Raw genomic sequence first — 9,211 nt, forward strand, 5'->3', positions numbered from 1 at the left:
ACACATTGAAAAAAAGACTAAAAGTTAGTATTATTGTAACTTTAGTTTATAACTCCACATTTGTTTTCCACTTGAGAGACTAATACATTAAAAAATTATTAGTTTATGTTTTGGACATGCAATGTATAAAGATGTATAAAGATGTAATTTTGCGACATCAACAACTGAAGGGATGAGGGCAGAGCTCTTAAAGGAAGATAATTTTTGTATGTTGTTAACGTTAAGCTGTTATAAATTTAAATCAGAATATTATAACTTTAGGATGTTACACGTAATCCCTATAGTAACCTCAAAAGACATAGCTAAAGAATATACACAAGTGGAAATGAGAAGGGAATTTAACTGTTTTACTACAACAAAAATATCAACTAAACATGACAGAAGACACTAATGGAGGAAATGAGGGACAAAAGCAATAAGGCACACAGAAAGTAAATAGCCAAATGGCAGAAGTAAGTCCATTTGTGCTGCTATAACAGAATACCACAGAGTAGATAATTTACAAACATAAACTTATTTTCTCAAAGTTCTGGAGGCTGGGAAGTCAAAGTCCAAAGCACCTTCTTTTTTGTATCATCAGCAGAAGGGCAAGAGACACAAGGGCATCAAACGCAACTGTTTAAAAGGGCATTAATCCTACCCACAATAAAGAGCCTTCATGACCTAATCACCTCTCAGAGGCCCCACTCCTTAGCACTGTTGCTATGGCAATTAAATTTTAACATGAGTTTTGCCGGGGACTAATATTCAAACCCTAGCACCCGTGTTGTTACTAATTAAGTGTAAAATTGCTTAAGCTTTCCGACCAAAAGACAGAGATTCGCAGAATAGATTTTTAAAATAATGATGCAAATGCATGCTGTCTATGAGAAACTTACTTTAGATCTAAAGAGGTTGAAAGTGAAAGAATGAAAAAGGATATTCCATGTAAATAATGACCAAAAGAGAGCAATCATAGCTCTATGCTAATATGAAACAAAATAGACTTTAAACTTCAAAAGATTGCAAGAGACATAAAGGATATTATATATTAATAAAAGCTTCAATTCACAAGAAGATATAGCACTCATAAACATTTATACATCTAACAACAGACCATCAAAATAAATAAAGCAAAAATTGATAGAATTGAAAGTAAAAATAGGCAGTTCTATAATAAAATTTGAAGACATCAATACTCTACTCTCAATAATAGACAAAATAACTAGACAGAAGATAAGTAAGAAAACAGAGGACTTGAACAACACCAACTAGATCTAACAAACATGTAAAGAACAGTCTACCCAGCAACAACAGAATACATACTCTTCTCAAGTACACTTGAGAAGTTTCCAGGATAGGCCATATGTTAGGCCACAGATTAAATTTCAATAGGTTTCAAAAGATATATATCACATGAAGTATCTTCTCCAACCATGACAGGATATAATTAGAAACCAATAACAAGGAAAACTGAAAAATTTGCAAAGCTTTAGAAATTAAACAACACACTCTTAACCAGTGGATCAAAGAAGAATTCAAAAAGAAAATTAGAAAATACTTAGAGACAAATGAAAATAAAAACACAACATACCAAAACTTATGGGAGGCAGTGAAAGCAGTTCTAAGGGAGAAATGTATAGCTATGAATGCTTACATTAAAAAAAAAAAAAAAAAAAAAAAAAAAGATCTCTCAAATCAACAACCTAACTTTATGTCTTAGGAACAAACTAAACCCAAAACTAACAGAAGGAAGGAAATGGTAAAGACTAGAGACAAGTGAAATCGACAATATAAAAATAAGAGAAAATTAACAAAACCAAAATTTGTTTTTTCAAACCTTTAGCTAGATAGACTAAGAAAAAAGAGAAAAGACTCGAGTTACTAAAATCAGAAATGAAAGTGGGGACATCACTATCAATTCTACAGCAATGAAAAGGATTGTAAGATAGTACTATGAGCAACTATACTCCAACAAATTAGATAACTTAGACGAAAGGGAAAATGTCTATAAATACAAAATCTACCAAGACTAAACCACAAAAAAGTAGAAAATCTGAATAGATCTGTAACTAGTAAGGAAATTGAATTACTACTCAAAAATCTCCTGACACAGAAAAGCCCTGTAGCTGATTGGTTTCACTACTGAATTCTACAAAACATTTAGAGAAGAACTAACACCACTCCTTCTCAAATTTTTCAAAAAAGATTAAAAAGGAGGAGACACTGCCTAACTCATTCTATGAAGCTAGTATACCCCTCACTAAAGTCAGGTAAAGACATAATGAACAAAACATCCTTTCATGATAAAAGCACTACAAAAGTAGTAATAGAAGGAAACTACCTCAAGATAATAAAAGCCATATGTTAACACCCTACAGCAAACATCATTCTCAATGGTTAAAGACTGAAAGCTTTTCCTCTAAGATTGGGAACAAAGCAAGGATCCCTGCCATCAAAACTTCTATATAACACTGTACTAGAAGTCTTGCCAAAACAATTAAGCATGAAAAAAAATGAAAGGAATCTAAATTGGAAAGAAAGAAGTAAAATTGTCTCTGTTCATAGATAATATTATCTCATATGTAGAAAACCCTGAGGGTTTCACCAAAAAAAACCTGCTAGAACTAAGAAACAAATTCAGTGAAGCAGCAGCAAAGTCCACACACGAAAGTCAATATTTGCATTTCTATACACTAACAACGAAAAAATCCATAAAGGAAATTAAGAAAATGACTCCATTTGCAATACTTAGGAATTAACCTAACCAAGGAAATAAAAGTTTTGTACAAAAAAACTATAAAATATTTCTGAAAAAAAATCAAATAAGGCAAAAATAAATGGAAGGCACTCATGATTATAGATTGGGAGACCTAATATTGCTGAAACGTCAATATTATGCAAAGAAAGTCTATATATTTAATGCAGTCCCTAACAAAATTTCAATGATGCGTTTTCCAGAAATTTTAAAAAACCCATTCTGAAACGTATACTGAGTATCAAGAAACCCTAAATTATCAACAAAATTCTGAAAAAGATTAATGAAATTGGAGAATTCACACTTTGAGTTCAAAACTTACCACAGAGCTACAGTAATCAAAACAGTGTGATATTGTCATAAAGACAGACATCTAGACCAATGAAATAGACTAAACAGTCCAAAAATAAACCCTCACAATAATGTCCAAATAATTCTCAACAAAGGTGCCAAGACCATTCAGTAGAAAAAGATCATCTTTTCAACAAACGAGCTGAGCAAACTGGATTTCCACATGCAAAAGGATGAAGTTAAACCCTTACCTAATACCATATACAAAGATTAACTCAACATGGATCAAAGATCTAAATGTAAGAGGTGAAACTATGAAACTCTTACAAGAAAAATAGGGAGAAATCTTCATGAAAGTGTACTTGGCAATGTTTTCTTAGACATGACACCAAAGGCACAGGCAACAAAAGAAAAAAAATAGACAAATTGGACTTTATTTTGTAAAAATTTTAAAATTTTGTGCATTAAAAGACACTATCAACAAAGTAAGAAGGCAATCCATAGAATGGGATAAATTGTTTCCAAATTATATCTCTCTAATAAGAGATTGTTATCTGGATTGCTATCCAGAATATAGAGAATTCCTAAAACTCAGTGACAAAAAGCAAACAACCCAATTTAAAAATGGGCAAAGAACTGTAATAGACATTTACCTAAAGAAGTTGTAAAAATGACCAATAAGCAGAGGGAAAGATGTTCAATATCACTAACTATTAGGGAAATGCAAATCAAAACTCTAATGAGATACCACCTCACATCTATTAGGATGGCTACTATCAAAAGAAAACAGAAATTAACATGTGTTAGTGAGAACGTGGAGCAATTGAAACCCTTGTACACTGCTGATGGGAATGTAAAATGGTGCAGACACTGTGGAAAACAATATGGTGGTTCCTCAAAAAGTTGAGCATTGAATTACCACATGATGCAGCAATTTTACTTCAGGTCATGTAGTCAAAAGAAAGCAGAGTCTCAAAAAGATATTTGTACAATTCACAATATCTAAAACATAGAAGAAATCCAAGTGTCCATCAATGGATGAAAGAATAAGTGAAATTTGGTGCATACAGAAAACGAAATTTGGTGCATACAAAGAATTTATATGGAATCTCACCTCTGAAAAGGAAAGCAATTCTGACACACACTACAACATACACAAACCTTGAGGAGCTTATGCTAAATGAAATAAGCCAACCCCAAAAAGACAAATACCATAGGATTCCCTTATATGAGGCACTTATAGTAGTCCAAATCATAGAGACAGTAAGCTGGAATGGTGTTGCCAGGGGCTGGGGCGAGGGTAGAATGAGGAGTTAGTGTTTAATGGGCATAGAGCTTCTGTTTTGCAAAATGAAAGAGTTCTGGAGATGGATGGTGGTGATGGTTGCACAATGACATGAATGTACCTATTACCCCTGAACTCTACACTTAAAAATGGTTAAGGCCAGGCATGGTGGCTCACGCCTGTAATGCCAGCATTTTGAGAGGCCAAGGCAGGTAGATCACTTGCAGCCAGGATTTCGAGACCAGCCTGGCCAACATGGTGAAACCCTGTCTCTATTAAAAATACAAAAATTAGCCTGGCGTGGTGGCAGGCACCTATAATCCCAGTTACTCGAGTGACTGAGGCACAAGAATCACTTGATGCAGAGGTTGCAGTGAGCCGAGACCTCCCCACTGCACTCCAGCCTGGGAGACAGAGGAAGACTCTGTCTCAGAAAAAAAAAAAAAAAAAAAAGGATGATTAAGATGGAAATCTTATGTTTCTTATGTTATGTGTGTTTTATTAAAATAAAAAAAGGAAAAATATCTTTGATAAAAACATTTGTTAAATCTTAGCAAATTAGGAATACAAAGACATTTGCCCAACCTAACAAGTTAAGCAAAAAGACTCATACACAATGCACAAATGTTGAAAAGCAGTCCCCTTTAAAATCAGGATATAACAAGGACATCTATGTTCACAACTTCTATTCAACATTCACCGGAGGTGCTTAGCCAGCAAAAGAAGACAAGTAAAATCCTTTTTTAAGCATGTAAGAATTGGAAAGGAGGAAACAAATGTGTCATTTACAATTGATTTGACTGTCTACATAGAAAACCCAAGGAAAAAGAAGTGACAGGCAAATTATTAGAATTCAAATTTAGCAAGAGCCCTAGATAATGAGATCGTATTCAAAACTCAACTGTATTTCTATAGACCAGAAAAACATAGAAAATTTGAAAAACAACAGTTACAATGCTTTACCATTTAATTAAATCAATTTTAAAGGTGCATAAAATAAGTCTAACAAAAGATACATGAGACTGTGAGGGGAAAATGCATAAGACTGATTGAGAGACATTTTAAAAGATCTAAATATTTTAAAATACATTTTATTGTGTATATTCGAGATTTACAACATGATGTTTTAGGATATGTACGGATAGGAAGATGGTTACATGAAAAGCTATGGATAGGAAGACTTGATATCACAATGTTAGTCCTTCACAATCATCAGTGGATTTAATGTAATCCCATTAAAATCTCCATAAGATTTTTGGAAATTGACATATTGGTTCTAAAATGCACGTGGAGGGTCAAAAGCCTTAGCAAAGCCCACACCCAATTGAGGAAGGAAAGTCCAGGGGAAGACTTGCCTTACTTGAGATTTGCCCTGCAACTCAATGTGAAGCCAAATAATTCACACAGGGATAAAGAGTGGGCAAGAACACAACAGAATGCAGAGTCCAGAAACAGACCCCGCGCGCGGGCAGCCCAGGGCAAGGCAAAGGCAGAGCTTCAGACCAGAGGAGAGGGACATGTGTGAGTGTCATGGAAGAGAGTGAAAATGGGTCTCCACCTCTTCCATACACACAACCGATTCCAGTTGGATGCAGACTAAATGCACATGTAGCACCATGAAGACTTTAGGAGCTAACACAAGAAAATATCGTCAGGACTCTGTAGAAGAGAACGGTTCATTCAACAAGACATGAGATTCCATACTTGTACATTTGCTGTTGTTATTTAAAACTGTTCGACAGATGCCAATCTACAGAGATTGGAAAGATAAGTTGCACACTAGGAGATTTGCAAGATATATTTTTTTAAAAGAGATTTTGAAGCCACAATATATGCAGATCTCCTTAAAAATATAAAAATTACAAACAATCTAATAGGAAGACACATAGATTTGCATTTCCCTGAAGACAAACCCCAAATGGTCAGTAAACAGATGAAAAGATGCTTTACTTCATTTCTAATCAGAGAATTCAAAATATAACCATAAAGAATTATAATTTCACAGCAACCAGACTAGGGAAGAAATGAAAAGTTTAAACCTGAAAATTTAAGACTGGGCCAGAATGTGGAGCTAGAGGAACTCTTGCTCATAGGAAAAGTAACTGGTACACCCAACAAGAAAACCGTTTGCCCTCAGCTAGAAAGGCTGCAAGAGCTCATTTCCTGCAACCAGAAATTCTGTTTCCCAGCAATGCCTTAGGGAACATTCTAAAAAGTGCATTGCTTGTGGCCACATATACATGCAATAATAGCAATAAAACATGGATAGAAAAGCTGAATATCTGCTTCCAAGTAGTTGTGCCCACCTGGGAAGGTGGGAGGGGACTGTAGTTAGGGATGTGCAGAAATGGCTTTCAACTGTGCCAATAATGTTTGTTTCCTTAAAAAATAAGTTAATCTGAAGCAAAGAGGATAAATCATGAACACTGGTTGAATGTGAGTGACCAGTGTACAGTGATAGGAGCGTGACGCTTTTCTGTGTCTTTGAAATATTTCATAATTTTAAAGTCAGTATCAGTTTTAAAGAACAAGAACCTCAGTTAGGTTTGTAGTCCTAGTGGAATGGTTGGTCTCTCTTCTATGGAGCCAGAATCTGCCCTGAAAGTTATGAATAGGGAGGAAAAATACACCAAAAAGAAGGTGCTGGGTTAGGACCTAGGCAAAGGGGAGTCAGGAGGGAGACCACTGCAGTGTTGGAGAGTCTAAGGGTGCAGTTGTGAAATCTGCCCGCAGTGTTAAGGGGAGTCAGGTGCACTCTTCACCCGATTACATATGATCAGTGTGGAAGTAGACAGGGCTGACAGTGCCAGGAAAGCCAGAGTGGGTGAATCTCCCGGGACTCCAGGACTCCTTTCTTTGAAGACACTGGGCTTGGTGCACAGCTGGACTCTGAAACCCATGTTTTTGGGGAGAATTCCTGCTGCCCCCTTATATACTGAAGTCCCCCTTTCATGGCCCCAGCAGTGGCCCTGCAATCCTTGTCTACAGGGGGGAACAGCGAGGCTCAGAGGGGTTCCGAACGCTGCCAGTGTCACCGCAGTGTCACCCATTAGAAAATGAGGGGTCCTGGATTCAAATCCAGACATGGCTGGCTCCAAAGCCCATTGGCCTTTCTCCCTAAGCCTCTTTCTCCCCACGGACAGCAGGAAGCAGAGGACGAGGCTCGGGTCCTCAGGAGAGGCTGGGGTCCTCAGTGGAGCCTGGGGGAGCTGGCCTAGGCCCGAGGACCCTTAGAGGGGCCGGGTCCTGGAGGCTTCCCCACCCGTTTCCCTCCCCTGGGCCTGAGTCCCCTCCCCCCACGGGGAGCTGCTGGACACAGGGGTGCCGGGGGTTGCCCCACCCTAGCTGGGCTGAAAACATCCCCAGGAAACCATGGGAGAGAAGGCAGGCCCACCCCGCAGGCCCCCCAGCATGAGGAGGGCTGCCCAGTCAGGGGCAGATCATCGCAGCAGGAAGCCGTCTTCCTGCCAGACCTCGGGGCTGTCTCCCGGGCTGTACGCTGAAGCCATTCCGGGTTCTCCAGATTTTTTTAAAGATAAAGCCAACTGCTCCATTCCGTTTTGTGGTGCTCTTCATCTTATCTGCGTGGAGTAATTTTGGCAGCTTAATTATATTTTCTGGGAAAATGTATTTGGATAGAGAAAAAACGTCTCCAGCCCTGTGAGTGAAGCCGGCCTGCAGGGTCTCCCCTCCTGTGACCTCCTCCCCCAGGAAGCCTAGGGGGCCTCCCCTGCATCCCCCCTGCAGGCAGGTACTGAGCCTGTCAGGTGGGCTTGCTGGACCCATTTAACTCATAGCAGCCCCACCTCCAGCCTCTACAGGGAGGTGGAGACGGAGGCCCTCGCCAGCCACACCCTCTGAGCTGCCCGCAATTCCCCAGGATCCCGAGATGCCTGGCACCCAGCATTCTCTTCCCAGCATCCCTGGAGCTTCCAGGCAGCCAGTCCTCGGGATAGGGTGAGAGGCAAGGCACCGGGAAGGGCCCACACACAGCTGCAGCAGCAGCAGCAGCAGCAGCAACAGCAGCAGCAGCAGCAACAGCAGCAGCAACCGCGCAGCCTTCGGGGAATGCCTCCTGGGGGTCAGAAGTCTCCTGACCTCCATGATCCGGCTTCCTTCCGAAGGGCCCCGAGTTTCTCAAGGCTCAAGGACCCGGACGGGAACCCCTCCCGGCCTTCGCGATTGTGGCGGCCACAGCTTCCCCTGTGGAGGTGGTCCTCACAGCGGTAGATGGGCCTGAGAGGTTCACAGAATCCGCTCCCAGGAGTGCAAGGGTCAGCGGGACCCCAGATGCCGCCCTTCTGTTGTCCTCTCACAACAGGAACATCGTGGCTTAAAATGTGGCCCTGGGTGTAAACCACTCCAGCAGGCCCAGGGTGTAGACCGATCTCAGCCGCCCACCCTTGCTGCACGGACACCCCCAGCCCCGCAGATGCCCTGCAACAGAGGGAAACATCCTAACAATTCCAAATGTCTCACGTCTCTGGGAGTGCCCAAAACAAACACCCACTCCCTGCATGCCTTTGGCCAACCCTAATGGCTACAGGTGCCTGGTCCAGCCATGTCAATGAGGACACACTGGGGTCGCCTCCTCTCCTTGCACCTTTCTTTCCGACAGCCAGGGCCCCCGCTGTCTCCGGCCACAGGAGCTGTCTCCTGCCCTCTTGGACAGGTGCAGGTTCTCTTTTCCACCCTTACTGGGCTCTCACCCTCCGGCAGGCTGTGCTGAGAGGTTCATTGAGCCAACAAGGGCTAATCTCTGGGATGCCTCCCACTCCCTGGGGCCTGAGCAGCATCTGTGTGAGGAGCCGGGCTGGCTGGTGGAGAGCAGGGGACCCCAAGAGAGGGGGTAGGCAGGGTCTTAAGCGTGGGCTTGAGTGAGCTGCAGGCCTGGCAGG

Source organism: Macaca nemestrina, chromosome 15 (genome assembly GCF_043159975.1).
Source record: "Macaca nemestrina isolate mMacNem1 chromosome 15, mMacNem.hap1, whole genome shotgun sequence".
Taxonomy (NCBI): Eukaryota; Metazoa; Chordata; class Mammalia; order Primates; family Cercopithecidae; genus Macaca; species Macaca nemestrina.